The sequence below is a fragment of the Helicoverpa zea genome, chromosome 25, assembly GCF_022581195.2.
Source record: "Helicoverpa zea isolate HzStark_Cry1AcR chromosome 25, ilHelZeax1.1, whole genome shotgun sequence".
NCBI classification, from domain to species: domain Eukaryota; kingdom Metazoa; phylum Arthropoda; class Insecta; order Lepidoptera; family Noctuidae; genus Helicoverpa; species Helicoverpa zea.
In genome coordinates, this window is record NC_061476.1 from 6,320,602 (window position 1) to 6,341,224 (window position 20,623).

General features: G+C 36.0%; 1 protein-coding gene across 1 annotated transcript in view; it reads left to right on the forward strand.

The window, feature by feature from the left end:
- The window catches only part of LOC124642579 (IQ motif and SEC7 domain-containing protein 2), a 185,567-nt gene that overhangs the window by 25,259 nt on the left and 139,685 nt on the right, over positions 1-20,623 (forward strand). Inside the window, exon 2 of the mRNA XM_047181024.1 lies at positions 54-76. The gene's annotated coding sequence lies outside the window, so the exon portion shown is untranslated. The remainder of the gene's footprint in view (positions 1-53; positions 77-20,623) is intronic.

The following is a 20,623-nucleotide window of genomic DNA, read 5'->3' on the forward strand; positions in this document are numbered from 1 at the left end:
TATTTTATCTGTTCTGTTGAATCCATTGTCTGATTGAAATTGGTTTGTTGCAGGAAATGCTGCTACACTTCTATCGGTAAGTTCAATATTATCTGTACTTACTGTTTCATCTTTAACTGTATGTACGAGTCTGAGAGAGTCCAATTCCTTCTTAGAAAAACTCGTACACTTAATTAATAAGTAAATCCCAACAGGTATAGTAATTACGTTATTTGATTACGGTGAGTGTTCCTTTTAATTAAAAGCAAGCAACTAGCCTCTAATCTTCTTAATGTTTACCCCAAGGAGGCTTCCTAAATTCCCTTTGAAAATGTACACAATCCTAACAAGAATTTTACACAAACAAATCTGAAATTCTTGTAAACTCAGAACCCTCGAGATAAATGTTTTTATTTTCTTTATTATTAATGCTTTAGGAAACCTTTTGATTATAAAGGTAACTTCTCCGCAACAACTATAGCCATCTTCTGCCCAATTAGAATTTCAAATTGTTTCAAAATTGTACACTAAGTTAATATTATTTTGAGAAATGTGATTTTAGCAATAAACTATCTGAACAGGATAAACAATCTCATTGCTTGGGTTTTGTTGCCAGTTGTTTGTTTGGCCTTGCTTACTCTTATTGCAATTATCATCAGTTTTCGTATAAGTTGCCTCTAGCTCTCTTGTCATAATAATCACATACTCGTTGAACTATGGCCGCCTACGGCTGGTTATATCATTTACGGTAAATGATTCGTTTATTCCATTTCGACGAATAAACATTACGTAGTATATCTGTTTACCATCAATTTGTTTCGCCTCCTGCGGGCACGCCTCCGTGTCGAGTATTTTAGACACGGTTTTCATAAGCTCTGTACCGTAAGTAATTTTAGCTTTATTTGCTTTTCGTATTTTTTGTACCGTGTTATAATTTTCCTTGAGTATTACTCTGACATTCCATCAATTATGTCTTAATGATATCGATTCATCATTTTCTATAACTTTAGCTGTCGTATTATTATTATTATTTTTTGCGAAATCTTCAGTCAGATAGTGTACAAAGTTTTTTCTTAAATTACTGTTATTTTCTAGTCCAGTGGACCTCAACGGTACTTAGCTTCCGAGTTGGAAGTGCCAGCAATAAAAACCCCCTCACTAGTTTGAAATGAATGACTAATTGATAAGGGGGAGCAAGTACTTGTACTACACCAGAACCCGGTGATTTGTGTAGAACACACATACAGACAGAATGTTTACGAAGACAAATAGTGATTTAATTTTATTAAATGTGATGTGATGTTTATTAAACAATTATGGGTCACTGTGGGGATTCTAAGGTCAGATAAATTAAACGCTGTCCCATACATAAGTAACTTTATATTGATTAGGCAAATATACTCGTAGCCGAATTCCGTTTATATTACATCGCTCACCGTTTAGCTTTATTTTTTACCTTCCATTTAAAACATTTCGAAGTTTTACCCTCAAATCGAAGAGGAGAATTTTCTCAACAAAACGAAACAGTAATGCGATCCGCAATCCGATTTACATTCCTAAATCCTTTCCACAAACATTTAGCTCTTTGCAACCGACAAACATAAAGTTTTCGTTACATCTGCTACCATACTTACTGTTACAATTTTATATGTGAAGTTTATTCAAATATTAGTCAGTGAGAATGTGTCCAAACAGTTGCTTCAATGAATGAATCGCTGGTTTTTTGTTACCGTTGGTGGTCCCGTAACGAGCATGTTACCATTTCCGAGATACTATTAAGATTGCGTTTGTGATAACTTACGTTAGTTATAGTCTTTCATACTTTTAAGGTACTAGAAAAGTTTTCTGGTTGGCCTCGCACCAAAATGTATTAGAGTTCCTTTCCGTTCCTACTTCAGCTTTAATACTTAATGTCAGATGAACGATTTGTTCCAAAAATTTTCCGCTCTAAAATTTTATGTCCTGAATTCTTTGAGAATCGGAGATGGGATTTATTGTGTTTTCCTCGTGTTTAAGTAGTTGTGGCCCACTCCAGCTTAGCGTTTGAAAGCTTTGCACCATTTTTAACAGACGACACTCCTTTTGGACAGGTATTTTATTTCGCAACTGGTAAAGTGTTTTGTAGAGGTAGAATAACGTTGGAATATCCTAGTGCAGCTATTCACATATGCTGCACAGGGCTCCGTGACAAAAAGTATCGTATAAACTTTGTTCTATTTCATACTCTCTTAACACTTAAGTGAAGTTTAGAACTGATCTAAACGCTCATGTTTAGTTAAATAGCGTTCCCGAACTATTGAATCCATAGTCGAGTTTATTTCGTCTTCTATTACCTCATGAATTCGTCATGAGGTATTTCATGAATACGGCTCTAACATGAATATTCATCCACCTATATATGCCCGTGATTGGCCTTGTCTACCCATGTCTGCATTTGTTCATCTCTCTCGACTTCTGGACTAAGAATAATACATTTGATGCCTGTCACCTGCAGAACAAAGTAAACAAAAGGTACTTATCAACAAGGAAGCAAACTAAGCGGTTTTCTCATTGCGAAACAGTGGAACACATCATATAGCACATTGTTGCTGATATAACATGCGTCTCGTGGAAAACAATGGCTTTTTAGTCACGCCTTGAAACTTTTCAAAGCGCTATACTACGTTTATGTCGCCAAGTATGGTGCCACGTGCGATTTGAAATCTATGGTAGCTACTCTGAATCTGATAAGCTATAAAGATTGTTAGTGGTGTAACAATGGGCATTTCATTTGGATTAAGATTTGAAATCATTTAAGGAATTTTAGTTTTACGACAGCTTTTATGACGATCGTAATATTTTGTAGCGTGTAAATTAAGCACTTACGTAATCTGTTCCAATTTTTTTGGAACATTTAATAGTAAAGCTATACCTATTCTTTATCAGTTTAATCAATACTCCCTAACAGTCCTAATACCTCAGACACAATAACCGTTCGTTCGCGTTATCTCTAACAGTTTATTCGTTCGCCAGTTTTCGATACATTAGACAGAAAGGTCGCGATCGAAAACCATCACTCAGCACTGACCAAGGACTACACAACTGCGGGTAGAGGTGAAATAAATTTATACATGCCATTTTACTGTGAATGAACTTATGGAAATAAATCGTGATGTTTTTGACGAATATTCTGACTCTAAAGGTACTTTTATTTCAGCATTAACAGGTGCTAAAATAAATTCATATGAACTGTAACTTTAACGGCCTGTAAATGTCCACTGCTGGACATAGGCCGCCCCAAGCCGCTACGATTAATGTTCCACTGGGGATAATTTATTGCAACGGAGCTTTATGCACACGATACTAATTATCTGATTGTTTGTCGGTCCAGTAAACACGTGCCGAAGTGTCTAAATAAATAAGGCCAGCGGTTATTTTACTGTACTTTGAATGCATCCATTTATTTCAATTCACGGATGAATTAATTTCCCTTGAATTGAATGAAACATTTCGCTCAAAGACTCGGAAATAATTTCATTTTATCCCAAGCGGGCATAATAAATGTTATTATGTTCGTCTGTCGTTTATAAATCGAATGTCGTTAAACAACGTTCTGTACCAACGACCAACGACGCCAAAGCACCTCTAAAAAAAATTAACAGCAACTTAACCACGAAATTAAATTATGAAAAATAGAGTTATATTGCTATGGCCGTAAAAGTCGATCGGATTTTGATAGCAGACTTCAACAAAACAGTTTACCATAAAACTGAAGAACGGACTGTTGATGATTCTCAACATTTTAATAGTCCGTGCAGTGGTTCGATATAAAACGACGATAAATTCTATAAATATCCCGTGTTAGCTCCATCGGCCACCCTCCGCGTGGTTGGTGACTCATACATAGGGGTAGATCCAGATATATTAATAAAGGAGCTGTGTGTGATATTTAATATTACAGGTCCCATTATATTCTAGGTCTTGGGTATTATAATTTTGCGGCCAACATACTTATTTTCGACTTATTTATGAATCCTTGACTTCTTCGACATTTTGTGCCACTTCAGCAGTTGCAATATCTGTTATGTCCATTTTCTATTTTTATTTGCCTCTATAAACCTCATATACAAAGTTGAAATTCTTACTTTTGTTTCTCAGTATATTCGCCCAAAATGGGTTCTTTTCGTGCCATGTCGTCGTAAACTATCGACCTCCATTTTCTGAATAGCTACTGCACCTGTACTACTGCCAATATCGAGGGCCTACGTCATCATTTCGATTATTCAAATGCTTTTTATACGAGGGGACAAGGGTAGGTCCGGGCGCTTGACAAATTGCCCTAAAGCCAGACGGGGACTGAATATGTGCGTGCTAGATACGTTTGGATTGGATTGAGGGTCTCCGTAGCCTAAGGGAGTGGATTTTGAGAAATATTTATTGGTTTTAATTGGATTGGGGTAGGTTTGATATTTGATTTTGAAACTTATTCTATGGACTTGTTATATTTAGACGGTTCGTCAGTATTCCGATGATAGTTTGGTCGAGCTTTAATAACATGAAAGCGAAACCAGAATTTTATATCTTTCCGTAATTTATTTAGATTTTCGTTCTGCTTATGACGTCTTATCTAACACTCTTCAGTGAATTTTGTTTACAAGTTCGCGGTAAGTAAACAAAAGCCTGTACTTTTACACTCAAGTCTGTCGCGACGGCTTCAACATTCCCTGTTTCAGTTTTTCATGGCTCCCCTTGCCAGACCCTTTCCTAATACGACATACAACTAACGATATCGAACCTTTCTAAATTAAGTACAAAGTTCATTTTGCTTCGACACCCAAACGCAATCACAGACATTATAGTCGAAACAAAGGAGGTTGATCTTTAATGCAATGATGTTTAGGGTGTTTGTCTCACTCTTACAGCTCGTACAAGAACGTAATAGAAAATTGCTTTAGGTGCGCCCCGGCCCCACGCTGGGCGCCAGTTATGAGGTGCCGAGGGAAAATTTATGTGGACTGAACGTTTGTTAACACTTCCTTGGCAAAGACTTTGCTTTTTGTAAAGGAAATTATTGGAAACAGCTGTCTCATTTAACTTCTCTGTTTGCAAGTTAAAATGACATTTTGAACCAATTGTATCTTTCAATTTCTGTAACCTTGTTGTTTACGTGTGAAATGGAAATATACGAATTTATAAGGAAAGCGTACTTGAGAGATGTTATATTTAATCAGTAGTCAGGTCCTAAGTGAATTCGATTCGAATGTGACAAAGCAAGTCAAGCTATTTAAACCATTTTCTCTTAGGACTTAACTTTCATTTTCTTGTTTCTTTTCAACTTGTTGCCGTATCTTTTAAATCTATTTGAAACGATGTTAAGTTTATTCCAGAAACTTACGTTTGCGAAATCCCACTGCAGTTTCAACGTAATAAAAACTTTCTGCACTTTTCTTTCATCGTTTCAAATTTCTTGAAATTATAAAAGCAATATTTTATCTTTATTTCCTCGAAAGCTTTTCTGGTTGCTCTTAGTTTCAGCCAGATTTTGAATTCTCCGAATTTTAATGTTCACGTAAATCCGTGTCATTTTATGGTTTAAAGAGAAAATATATTTATTCTATCTCAAAGAGGATATTAATGTGCTCTTTGCACTTTCGTAAAGTTTACCGACGCTATGCTGGATCAGAGATTTTATTTTCGAAAATGAACGTTATATTTTCGTGTTTACTTTTCTAAAGCTTTTGATACATTTTCAAAGTGTTTCAAAAGCGAGTTTTTTGTATTTTTTATTGCACTGTAATCCAATATGAGTTTAATATTGCTCTATATAAAATCTACTGCGAACATAGCCTGCATTCAGCTGCACGTTGACAATACCTAACCTGAGCTGAATTGTAAGTAGGTGATATTTTGTATTCCCTTTTACATTCTGAGACAGAAACAAATATGCTAGCGTAACGTAGTTTTATACCAGGCCGATAGGTTTTTTCTTGTTTCGTTTTAGAGCAGCATTATGATAAAATATGACGAAAAAAACAAAGGCGTTTGAAAGGCTGGTCTTTCTACCACATTACGTACATTTTTGACCAAGATCTAAACGTAGATAAGGAAAAGCAATAAAAAAAACTAATTTTACGGTAACAAAATGGCTAATTTTAAATTACAAAGATAGCATTTGCAGTAAGACTAATATTTTCCACCAAGAAGAGGACTTTTTTTTAAATATCGATATTTTATTCAACAACCTCTCATTCAAGCGAAATGTACGAGGTATTTCGAAACCCATAAATTAATTAACTTCGGGACTCTTACCCAGCATCCGATACTAACAGAATTATAAAATATGTCACGGCCTATAAATAAAAGGTATGCAAAAATAACGGATAAATTCAATTCAATATCAAGCAATACTTCAATAATGATAACGTTTTCAAGATCAGGATAAGCCTTTATGTGACGTTTTTAAGATAAACCCACGCTATCTGATATGATGTTTAAAATTTCCTTAACATGTGTATCTTAATAACTTTGTCCTAAGTGAAAATAGGCAGATGATTCTACAAGAAGAATAGTAACAGATCATTGTAAAGGCAGCATAATGCAATTATCAGTAGTTACATCAATGTTCATATCTGTTGCTTGGGAACACAAAATATTTCGCAGATAGTACAACCTTTATGTTCTCATTATTTACTTAATAAATCCCACTAGATTATGTTAAAATAAATATAACCCTTATCCAAATAAAACTTACGCAATGATAGCGACATAATTTTTTTCCACAAAATTATGTAAAATATTCCAGAAGGACGCTTATACTAATTAACACGGCCGCAATAAAATGTAACAGCATTCAAACCGCAAATAAGTGAATATTACCCGTTTTTATTAGTAATTTCCTGCTACATTCTGTATGTGGGTGAACTGTATTTTTTTAAATTGCCGTTTTTGCAACCGCACACAAGAATATTTACAGCATACCATGCGTTTTTACTGTCACAACGGTCTGGAGTGGTTCCGTATTGATCATAGACTTTACGGCCTCATTTCCATTCTTGTCCAGGGCTGTCCTCCAATGTACTGTGAATAGTGTTATTATTTTATGAATATTTCTTTGTGGATATTCTTTAGTACAACAGTCTCCCATAACTTAATTGATCTTATTACTCTAAATTCTTCTTCTTTCTTCCTAGCGTTTGTCCCGTCTCGTGACGGGGTCCGCTTTCCGTATCTTCATCCTCCACTTTGATCTATTCTGGATATCTTCGAGTTCATAGCTAATAATTCAAAAAAAAATATAAAGCAATATCTTTCCATATATTAATTTTCAGAAATCCAGAATTTCCTTTACATTAATACGAAGGAGATATTACATTAAAGCTAAGCCACAACCATTTTTCACTGTCACATCTGGCCGTTAAATGAAACTCCGTGCCAATCAAATCAATTCATTCATCCGTGTCTTATCGTTTTAAAATTGGGTGTACTATGCCAAATCGAATGACAAATAATCGAATGCCAATTGATCGACCACTATAAATCGAAATTCTAAATACTCGAACATTCATAATATCGAATGGTTATTAAATCGAACATTCAATACATCGCGCAGTCAATACATCGAGTGTTCAAAATATCGAATGTTCGTTTGATCGAGCGTTAAATGCATCGCATATTCATCCTATCGAAAAATCTACATTTTTTATAAATACAAGAAAAACTCATGAATAATTTATAAATTTTAATGTAGTTTTTATTATTTAACATTTTTTTCAATCGCGTTATCATCCCTTTTGCCTCTTTTTTGTAAAGTAGGTCTTCCCAATCCCGCGTTTGCATTTTCAATTCACACAAAATTTTAAAATATACCTTTAAAAGATAAGAATTAAAGATTAAAATGTGATTTATTAGTAAATTTTGAGTTTTTCTTGTATACATAAAAAATATAGATTTTTCGATAGGATGAATATGCGATGCATTTAACGCTCGATCAAACGAACATTCGATATTTTGAACACTCGATGTATTGACTGCGCGATGTATTGAATGTTCGATTTAATAACCATTCGATATTATGAATGTTCGAGTATTTAGAATTTCGATTTATAGTGGTCGATCAATTGGCATTCGATTATTTGTCATTCGATTTGGCATAGTACACCCTTTAAAATTACAGCGGTATCCGGTTTTATTTTATTTTCCTTATGTAGGATATTGAATTTTTTAACATGTTTTCTTTGACCTTCTGGCCGAGTGGTGACCTATTATTTCCCAAGAGTATCTTAAAAGAAAAGTACCTGATTTTACTTTGAAAATTGATTGACCGGACCTTGAATTCATGATTAGCGAAATTAGTGCTAGATTAAGTACCTAAATAGGTTTGAACGAATGTGAGCTAGTATTTTTTTATTATTAGGATATATAACATTTCTTAAAAGTCTACTTCGAGTGTATTCTTACGTCTAATTATTCGCAATAAATACTCTGAAATACAGCATTAATTTAGTCTTCTCATGCTCATAATTTCAAACATAACGAATACTTCATTTCTCTTATGATAATTCGGATAACAATGTCATATGCTCGACACGAAACTGAAAAATTTAACGCAAGAAAGTTAATTTCTTATTTAAAATGGCTCAAAAGACTTGTCAAGTCAACCTCGGTTTGCAAAAAAAACATTTAAAGACGCAGTATTGCAAGGCAAAGCGGTAAGTACCTACAAAGTTTAAAAGTACGGTTAGGAAATATGAAAAATATGCTGTTTCTAGACCGTTTTAAAAATATTTTCTGCATTCTATTTCTTCTGCAAATTTCACTGGAGCGTGAAAAACTATTTAATAACGCCGTTTCTCAGGTTTTATCGGTGCAGATCGTTTTGACATTTTTATCAGAATGTCAATCTTGCTCGCGAAAGTACTTTAAGCCGATTATTCTAAATATAACTGGTTAAAACCAGACAGCTAGTTTTTGTATTGTGTACTCGTTCATTGACTTAAAATACTACTTTTAAAGGAAAACGGTGTCTAAAAATGTTTTTAAGAAGAAGTGAAAACAAATTATTAACTTCTCTGTAGTGTGAAATCGCAAGATTACACTTTTGATCTGACTTGAAACTTATATTGGCAAAGTGTCGCTTGTAGTTAGTTCAGAACTTCCGATGCTATGACTTCCATTTAAGCCAATTGCTTAAGTTATTAGTTAGAAGTGGAATTCTGAAAGCTGAGAAATGTGGAATTTCGTCTTCGGCAAATAACCAAAAAAGTAAAAAAAAATAATGTTAGGCACCCCTGCAAGAATATCCCGACGCTACAAAAGTACGGTAGACTGCACATCAGTGGTAACTGTCATGCACCTTAACTCAATAGTAATAAGTGCGATTTTCCTATAAAACTGTTACCACTGACCTGAAGTTGACTGTACATGTATGTACGTACCAAAAAAATGTCTAAAAATATTTAACATTGACCGATAAAAAGTAACATCATATAAATGAAAAGGTGATAAAATATTAACCATAAAAGCGCCGAAAGCTGTCACTTTTTCTGCTGACTACCTCTCAATGACCCATATAGAGTGGAGACAGAGTCGGCTTATATTGATTTTCCCTTGTCCACGTGTAATATACTTTTAAATGATACATTTAAAACTACCCTCTTGGGTAATATGGCTATGCAACCTCTACGGATGTCAGTCTGGTTTACAGACTGGGTCCAAATTAATCCTCATATTTTTGGTTGACTTTTGTCTAAAAATACAAATGCTTTTATTATTTAGCCCAGAAAGTACTATCACCAGTTGGAAAAATAATTCCCGTACTTGTACGTCTAGTTTAAGTTTTCGAGTTTTTATTTCGTTACATTCCTTCTCAAGATATCAAGGATTTATTCCGTCATAACAAAACTTTTCTCCTTCAGAACTTACATGCACTTCAGGAATTTAATTTAAATGAATGTTTCTCCTTTCATAATATCGCAAAATCAGGTCATGGTATTTTGTTATGTAGGCGTAACCAGGCTTGGGAGCTGATGTTGCCCTCAATAATTATGTCGGGTACGTGTGTTAAATACTGATATTTACCCTCTGGTTAGACTGGAAGCCTCGTTGGTCTAGTGATCGAGGTATTGAGTTCGATTACTGGTTGGGCCGAAATCGCTTTGTGGGTTTTAGAAAGTTTCACAAAGCAGCCCGTAGTCTGAAAGTTACTTAGTAAATCGTGTCGGATTTTCCGTCCCATCGGGCTATGAGAGTGTAGGAAAAGGGAGTGCACTTTTGTCTGCGCAAATGCTTGTGCATTATAATATGTCCTGCGCAGCTGGCTGATCTCTTTATATGAGAACAGTCGCCGTGGTTGAAGTCGGCCTTGGATACTTGTAGCCGACTTCATTTGTTTCTAACGAACGAAGTAGCGAGAGTATACAGTGAGACTTCAAAATGTAAAGCTTCAAGAAATAAATATTTCTTATATGTTAACATGAGCATTTGTCGTCTTCCTCCCGGTAGTGCGACCTCTTTTCTTCAGTACCTGCCGTTCCACTTGTTGCTTTACCTTTCAAAGGACGCTAAAGAGCAAAAGATGCTGAAAAGCTGAACTTGAGTTACTATTCATATCTTCATTAAGATGTGTAGTGAACGTTCTTCAAGTTTAGACCTTAATGAGGCCATCATTAATGCTTCTATTTTTGCTTTCAAAAAGACATGTAGGGGCATTTAATTCCGTCTTAAAAATTTGCAAAGCAAGTTTATGCAAATGAGTCTTGGATCTGCAAATGACCTTCCATGTTACAAAGTTAATCGATAGATGAAGGCCGTACGTGACTCCAATAGTTGTGCCTTTAACTTTCAGATCATGAAGTTACTTCTGTAAAGGGTAGATCGATATCGAAAAGTAATTTTCACCGTTTAGTGTAATGCAAAAGTTTGATATTGTATGCCGGTTTCTGTATTATGAAAGACTAGCTGTTGCCCGCAACTTCGTCTGCGTGGGCAATATAGAATCGTCAAAATACTACTTATCCCGTAGGTGCATTCTTTCACGTGACAGTATAATTAGGATTAGCACTTAGCAGTCGCATAGATTCATTGATCAAGGTTGTGTTGTGGATGTGACCATTTATCTAAACAAAAGAAGTAAAGTTTGTGACGTTGTTCAGCCAATTTGGAAAATTATTACGTATATGGTGCGTAAGTTATTTTCACAGGAAACAGCTATAATCAAATAAATATATGTCTACATGCTTTGAGTCTGACAAAGCTGTCATTTGTACATTTTCTGCAGCTGCTGCGACTAATCAGAAGCCAGAAAGTCTGTCAGTCTTACCATGGATATCGTCTTGTGTAGTTGACTGGATTAAAGATAGGTAGATAGGTAGTCGCTCCAAGCAAAATATTGGTACTCAAACAGATTCGGTGACTGGAAGCCAACACCAACATAGTTGGGGAATAGCTGGATGGATGATAAAATGAGTCATCATCATCAGCAGGCGCATAGGGTAGGATAGCTTCACTTACTCATGGTAAGGCTGACCACACATTAGGCGTGCGCGATCTTCGGGCATGTGAGTAGCGCGGACGTCGCGAGCGCGCTGCGTGAACGTCGCGTTTTGCTGCCCTGCGGCATGTGTGAAGAGTGCAAGCGACGCGCTCGCGGCGAGCACGCGGCGCTCGAGTTGCGTTCTTACCCCTTCGCCTGCTATCCCCGCCGCCCGCCCCCTTCGCCTGCTATAAACGCCTTAGCAGTTAAACGTCAAGGAGAGCAGCGCGTGCGCGCCGCGAGCGCGCTGCAAATGCCGCAGGGCAGCAAAACGCGACGCTCACGCAACGCGCTCGCGACGCACGCGCGGCGCCCGCGCTACTCACACGCCCGAGGATCGCGCACGCCTAATGTGGGGGAGGCCTTAGCCGGGACTCCACCGAAATGTTTGCATTAGTTCACGAATAGGCAAAATGTACGTATCTGTGAGAGTCCACTTCATGTGTTCGTACTTGAAACCTGTAGTTTTGCCAAGATTTTCAGAATGTACGCTCGCAATTTGTAATTTCTTGGTGGAGCCAGCAAATCAAAAGAAACATAAGTGTTGTATACTGTGCGTCACTACCGCACACCGGGAAAATTTCGCTCTAGCGGAGGACGTTTATATACCATATTTTGTGTCACACGTAAACAGGACGACAGTAAGTATCCACCGAAACACTTTCAAAGATCTGATGAACGAACAAATCAGACCTGACTTGGTCACCTGGGGCCAATCAGAGCTCTATGAAGCGATAATACGCTTTGGCTCCTACTGTTGTTGTGGTTTCTGAAAATTTATTCACCTCATTCAACGATGAATGTAATTCTGATGGTACTATTAAGAACACTTGCTTAGCGCAGAAGCTGACGTTGGCAGGTCAACTCTTTTGACTTCTCGAATAGGATACCATTGGTTTTTGTGCAATGCACACCTGCAATGCATTCTGGATTAGGATAGGATATAGGTGGATAGGATTTGCAACAGAGAATAATTCTGTCTTTGTGATTAAATGACATCAAACGTAGTTTTATATAAAAGGTGTTTTTTAGGGTTTTTAGACTTGGCTCGGGTCTTACTGAGACTGTTCGTAATCGTGAACAGTGTATTTGCGATCAGAAGTTGAAAGTAAGCATGTCTCTGGTATGCGGCGCGTAATTTGTACGTTTTCAGACGCATAAAGCATTTTACGTGTGTATGGTATTAAATAGAGAGAGCTCCCATTTCTTATCTGCACTTTGTATCTGGGCTTGTTTTTAAAGCTACAGAATCCTACATTACCTCCCTCACGCTTAGCAGCGCTTGCGAGAGATAGATCCTCATTTCTTCTAGGATTAAGTTTACATATTTTGCACCAGAAAAAATAATTAAGGTCTACTTAATACTACTCACTCAAAGTAATTTGTTTTAAGGCCACCACATTAGTGGAAGATAAGCTAAACTATGTTTATGAAAAAATCCTGATATGAACTCCATCTGTAACTTTAAATGATAATTAATTGTTCCACTAAAGTCATCATTTTTGACATAATGTTCAAAAAATAATTTAGATGGCACCGTTTTAAATTTGGCTGAGAACTATTAATTTTCTTTTCATCATGGTAATAATTATAGTTGAATTTTGATGTGGCACGGCAAACTGACAAACACTATTGAAATGTCTATCGAAAAATTACACTACGTGTTAAAATATGGTGAAATACGGAAAATACACAACTCCATCTGTTGTAATAATAGTCCTCTATAAAGAATGTATGGTAATATTGTCATTTACCACCTCGCTCCTTTGACAAATTTGATGTATTTTATTTACCACAGATTTAGCACAGATGGAGCTACTTTAACCTTGGCTAAACAAAATTTTCATATTTTTTTTTTCTTCCGAAGTTACTTATAAAGGTGTGATTTTCTGTGTAAAGATTAATAATAGGCCGATCAACTAATATAAGTACAACATTCAAATGTACAGTTTTGACAAATAGATTGCGTGTCGTAATATTTTACATCTTGAATTCACAAAATTAATCATATCTTTTGATAGAGTGAATCGATTTCGATGAAACAAAAACTAAGTAATACCCCAAGTTACGTAGAATTTTTGTATATAAGCATTGTCTGCATTTAATTCGTAGATTTTACGTGAATCCCGAACAAACAAACAGATAAACAGACAAACAGACAAACAGACAAACAGACAAAAATGACAAAAATGATGGAAATGGGTTCTGTTAGTTATCCTTTAACATGCTGGCTATTTTTTTTGTCAATTTCTTCAATGTACAAAAATTACTTTTCTACAGATTTATTATATGTATAGATTATTCCGTTTAAAAGATAGAAGTTTAACTTACATTTGTATAACAAGCAATGTATATTTTATAGACGATAACTAGGTGTTCTCTGCGGTTCTATCCGCGTCCCCGGAGAACTACCTACTTCCCTCACCCGGATCAAAAGTAGCTTAATAGTTTGACGTGAAATTGCGACAGGCAGGGTTACTGTCATTTAAAATATTAATAAGGATCAATAAGTTTTCAGGAACGCCTGACAGTCTTATAGTTTTATGTAAATTTTGCACTATACCACAAATGTACCAAACTTTGTTGGAGCTTTTTTAAAAGTCGCGTTGCATTAAGTAATTATGTAAGCTTATGTAACTTTCATGCAAAATTCAAGTGACATTTTACAAAGCAGACGCAAATGTAAGAAAGCAGCTTAAAAGCTTGCAATGTAAGTTCTTGTTTTTACTATGTATATTGAAGTGGATCGTTTATTTTGTAACGTCTCATTCAGTGTTTCAGTTTAAGTCTTGAATATTTTCTCAGGTGAGTTTTAATTTCTACAAATATTATGAACACGAAAATTCCTATTAATGGATCAGCATTATTATCCTCCTATCTTTATCTTATGAATGGATGTTTATACCATTTTCCAACCACTCGATGGATTTTGATTAAACTTGATTATATTTAGACATTAGAACAATATAAAGACTACTTTTTAACCATGTGCGGGAAAGAGTTCCCACAGCACGTGTGCAGAATCTAGTACTTCTATATTTAGAATCTGTTTAATACCCTCGATATAAGATACATGCGCAATTTTTCTGCAATACTTAGTTGATATTCCTAGCCACCCACATTGGATCCTATCTGGGTGCTATGCACACACAATTTGCATATACAAACAACCATCCTGTAGATATAGCAAATATTGCTTTGGATGCGGAAATCGAAAGGAAACCCAAGCAAGACCGCGTCTAGTTGAGTACCTTCTTATTTCCGTGGTTAGTGTTATTGCAAATATTTATCTATATGTACGTCATCTTATAGTATCATTAGAGTATATCATACTAGATGTTCCTCGCAGTTTCACCCATGTCCCGATAGAATCGCTTCCCATCAACAGATAGAATGTAGCCTATGTCTTCAGTAATATCTGTGTACCAAACATTGAAATCGGTTTATTAGTTTTGTTTGACAGAGAGTTTGTTTCGCTTTTTATATAATTAGGGATTTGGTACAATTCAAAAGTATTTTAAGCCTCTTTCTCTACCAAAAATAAAAACAAAACATTCTGTCTCCTCGTCGAGAATACTCATTTAGACTCATACACACCGTACGTTCCAATTATGGAGGGTGTACTTAAGCTAACTTAATGCTATTTGGCGATTACAGACCATTTAACAGAACCTACTTTAGGAAGTTTTTATTTGTTATTAAGTATCAAGTATCGTTTTTGTTCGGATAATAAAGTTTATTTCCTAATTTTCTGTCTTCTTTTCTTACGAGGAAATTTTTACTTATAATGTTCCATGGTATCATTGACGTGAACCATATGGTTAAAAGCAAAAATAAATTAGAGGTCCACAGTAGCAGTAAAACAATAACACGGTACCTAATCACTCAATCACAATCTGGGACGCAAATTGCCCCGTTCGAACCATAGTGCGTGTACCGGCGCGCGCGCAGCCCATGAAGCAATTGAAAGATTGCCCCCGGGGACGGTATTTGAAAGATAATGTAGCAGTAGTCCCATTCTGACTTATTTCTGCATGCAATCTTTCCTGTCAGTTGGCATTTTTTGGTGACTTTAGATTCTGATAATCTTGAACTATAAATAAGTGGAAAAAGTTGGGAGGGAAGGAGTGAAGGGCTGTTTTTGACATTAATATGAACATTTTGCTGTAAATATTATCATAATTTTTGACGAAGTTGAGAAATCATCAAATGATCCTCTCTCTCCCGCTTGCACCCGATAAAGGAGTATCAATATTTAACCGCAAATCAACGCATAAACCTATAGGTTACAGAAATCCCCTTTAAATGGTTAATGTAGCATTGATCCGTAAAACAGTAAAAACTAGGTTTTAAGCCGTTTGATGCATACTATAAAAACAGTATTTAAAATTGAACCACCATTCGTATCCCACCTGAGGCTGTTTGCATACCTACATACAAACAAATATTATTCCGTCAGTTTTTCAATCTGTAACAAAATATTTTTGTGCACAACTTCATTAATATTTCAGCAAAATTCTGCTACAAATACTGGTAGTCGAATTTGTATGAAAATAAACGTTTTACAGTTAAAAGTGTGAACCTACCGTTTGTAGGCTTTCAAAACTGAACCTACGAACAATGGAATTGGAGTTTAGTTATCAATCAGAATTATTTGTTGTTTTATATTCAAAGTTCGTTATAACAATCTGCTGAAATTCGCAGATTTTTGTGTACGTAAACAATGCTGGCGTCAGTTATTTTCATTTTTGCATTGTTTTGGTAGTTTTTTGTTGAGTTTGCTGTAAATATTGTGATGATAGTTTTGTAGTTTCACTTCTGGGTGTAATGACAATTCCATCCCATCATAAGTACAATAATATCTAAGCTTACTCATAACTAAAACATATCTAAGGGTAATTAGATCCGCAAGTGAAATCTGGTATGCAATGAAGTCCATAACACGAATTTACGCATCCATATTGTTGCTATTTTCAGCACAGATAACAAAAACTCAAAACGTCTTCAATCCACTTTAGCCTCCTTTCCTCTATCTAAAAAAAACCCGTACCATCGTTATCGCTGATAAACTGCAAACTTATCTTCAGTGTCCAAATGACGTAACGTGGCCTGCGTCAGTTGTGGGCGGGGTTCGGTTCTCAACCTTATTACTGACGTTTTGACAGACAGCTGTAAAAAATACTCAATGTACCGTTGGGCGTAATATTGTAGCTAGAGTGATTGAATGAATGAAACCAAGAGTGTATAATTGCGGAGGTGGTGATCATTTTTAGTACATGCGTGCTGTGTCTTCGAAAATACCATTTTGGAACTAGGCGGGGGCGTAATGTTGTGGCTAGTTTGAGTGATTGAATGAATGAAAGCAAGAGTGAATCATTGCGGAGGAGGTGATCATTTTTAGGTGTCTGTGTTTTGTAGTTTTCTTTCTAAAGTGGGCGGGTTATTGATAGTGTATTTGAAGTTCAGTTATTGTCGTCTATTTGTATGCAGCGATTTTAATTTTAATTAGAAAGCGTTGTGCTGGATTTGATTAACCCTGATAAGCGGCTGCAAATGTGTTGTTAATTGAAAGATTTTATCATTGCAATAGTGTAAAGCGTAGTTTAGGCAGACACTATACAATATGATAGATACCATTTACTAAGTTATCACACTTCTTCTTGTGGTTTTCGACTACTGGAGGTTTATCGTCAGCTCATTGATTTTATTATCTTGTGCCAAACGAAATAGGTCTCCAAACTTGAACAACACTACAACTCACTTACCTCAACCACCATACTTATCTCCAGACACAAAAAGATCAAACCAATTAATTCCGTCACACAGTATTCCCACAGGTCCCACGTCAACTTTGTACCATCGAATCGCGATGTAAGGAAATGCACCGTTACTTGATTATCGTATCCGGCGCAACATTACCCACTTTATACGAGAATTAAGTAAGAGCTGTTTCGGTATTTTTGAAAGCGTCAATAAATCATTACGACTTCAATCAAAAGTGCACCTGCTGTTTGCGGCACTAATACTGCTTACACTGAAAACTGCAGCGGTTCAGCAAGAGATAATCGCGCACAAACATACATACAGCATACAGGTTAAAGTGTAAACCTCTTTTTTAACGTCGGTTAAAATGAAGAAAACATGTAAGCTAGACAAACGCATAAAACGGTAAAATAAAATGGATTAAGTGAACATAGAATTTATTGGCATTTCGCTTCAAATGTAACTATGTACTTACATCACAGCCACGCACTCAATGTCACATAAATATTTTTAAAACTTACTACACCATCAACTTAAGAATTCTTAGAAACTCACGTATGTATCGCTTTTGTATGTAAACAGACTTGTAAGATTTTTTTACATGAGTCCATCAGTCTTGTCAGCTGCTGTCAATATCGCGCGCCGACACGATTAGACATGCGTGCGCGCAGTTCCGTGGGATGTGACGTAATGTCGTCATTATTTCTTCTACAGCCACAGCGAGCGGACGTGTTAGATTGAGCTGTAGTTTTGCGTCTAACTTAGTTAAAACTTCATAATTAGGGTGGTATGTTCGTGATTATGCAATGATTTTGATTGATTTTGAGTTTTCTAGTGCTGAATTTATAACATACATTTGTACATGGGTACGCCATTGAATACGACTTCAACTATAATTTATATTGCTCATTCTAGCGCCACTAAATGCTCGAAATAAGTACTTGACACATTAAGAAAGTACAAAATGATACAATCATCTTGGCACTTCACAAAATTAAGTAATCGCCAACATTAACACACTTATGAGTTATTGATTACGCCTACGCTACGTGTGAAATGAGTTATCTGTCTGGGCTATTAGGTCAAGATTGTACTCCCACATACATGAATGACCATACGTTTTGCAAACACGTAATTGTTTCATATGAAGACTGTCGAGTGACGGCTGTCATTAAACATCTTTGGCAGTCGTTACCGGTAGTCAGATCCTAGTAAGTCTGATAACAGGTCTTAAATAGGGGTCATGGAATGCCTGGGTAACTGGGATAAGGAGGTCAGATAGGCAGTCGCTCCTTGCAAAACACTTGTACTCATCTGCTAGAAGCCGACCCCAACATACTTGGAAAAAGGCTTGATGATGAAGAGTATTATCATTTGCTATATCTATCGTATGTCCCACAACAATTTGATCCCTATGCAAGCAAACTGAACTGTTCGGAAACTAAGTATGTACCAACAAACTGTTAGTGGTTACAAACTCTGGTCTTTGTCATGTAGATAATACAGCGAACTTAGACTCAATATAAATAACCGATTCAAATTAGTGACCTGATTTATAAGTCCTATAACAATCAATGTTGTTATGTACGCAGATTCTTCCTTTTGTTATTAATCTGTCCCACGCTTGTTATGTTTATTACAAAATCTTCACGTCATTTTAGCTCTCAAAACACTTTGTATGGTCTCCGGAGATATTCCCACTTATTGCATTGATTGATTTCAACCATATTGTGCCAACCTGGTTACGGACGCAAACTTAATTCGAAGCATTATTCTTACCTCTTTCGGCTTTTTCCACTGTATGTAGTAATCTAATACCAAGCACACGTGTACACCAAATAATGTCACAATCTTCACAAATACTCATATCGCTTCTAAAGGTAAAATCGTTAATTTGATTGCCAATAATCCGGCAAACATAACAACGTCAAACTTCAGAGTTTCAACCAATAACATGTTTTGAACTGCGCCAAGTAACGCGGAAATGTCGTCTTGGGAGCTATAGAAATCGTCTGCAAGGTGGATGGGGTGGCCTCCCCATCCTCCCTTCATCCCATACGACCTTTGTCTCGTGCGTTTCCGTGCTTCGTATCCTGCTACGCATCCTGCACGATCGTTATAGAAATTCTGCTGTGGAAAATTTTAAATTTTATGATGTTCAGGCTCATCTGCGTCTTATATGTGGAACTGGGAAGAGGAAAAATATTTAACGCCATAAAACAGGAAGCTTGTTTTTTTTTTTTAACTGTTACTCTAAATCTGTAAGTGACACCTTTTAATTGGTTCTCTAATTGAATATGTAAGTTTTTCTTTAGCTGCAAGCTTTCCATAATAAATAAATACAAATCCAATTATGTTTTCAGCCACAGCATTTATAAAACGTTATGCAAACTTTACTAATTTATTTGCATTGAATGTTCTGAGGTCTAGCTTAATATTAACAAGCTGTGGTTAAATGTAATTATAGCTTCTCACTGCTTTTCTCATAAATTTTACTTAGGTAGTTAGTTCAGCTATAGCATATAGCATGAAGGTCTTATCTTACTCTACAAGTTGGAGTTGTTTACCCTTCCTGCTAGTCTCTGGTGGGGGATTAAAGAAGTTACTACCTATTTCGCATACCCAACAGCTTACTAGTGTCCTTCTGGCTGGCCTAGACTTTAAAGGGCCAGCCTCTCAAGTACGAATGTGCGAGTTCGATTCCAAGTGAAGCAAGTACCAGTGTAATACCAAGTACTTTCTACGCATATCTTAGACACCGGAGGCTGAGAAAGGTTCTTGAGAAAACCTGAGAAGTCTAGTATGAAAAGAGGCCTGTGCCTCACAGTTGGACACTAAAAATTATGATGTGAATAGCATAATTATACATTAGAAGACAGAGTTTGAGCTACACAATCGTCTATTTAAAGAGTCAGTATTGGGAAATGGTGTGAAAATCTATCGACGCGGAATGAGGGTTTTCTCCGTTTACGAGTATCTCTGATCCCCAAGGGTGACAGCCCTTCCTGCTGATTTAATCCCTTAATCGTAGTTCACAGCACCCATGGGAAAGTCGCCTACGTTATTTGGAAAATACATGATTTAGAAGTCACCTTCAAAAATATCAGCTAATATATCCTCCAAAATATCCCATTTAAGTTTCCAATTTAACTAATTTTAATTAAAGGTTTGAATTATGAACACGAATCGTTATATTTGCACACATTAATTGGATTTCAAAATTTGTATTTTTTGAAATCTTTTATAATTATGCAAACGAAACAATGTGTAAAGCCGCTTGTATACTTAGCATTATTCAAATCATCTTGTGGTCCTACCAACAATTTGCTTCCTAGAAATATTAATGTAAAAGTCTTGTTTCCTTTTCAAGTG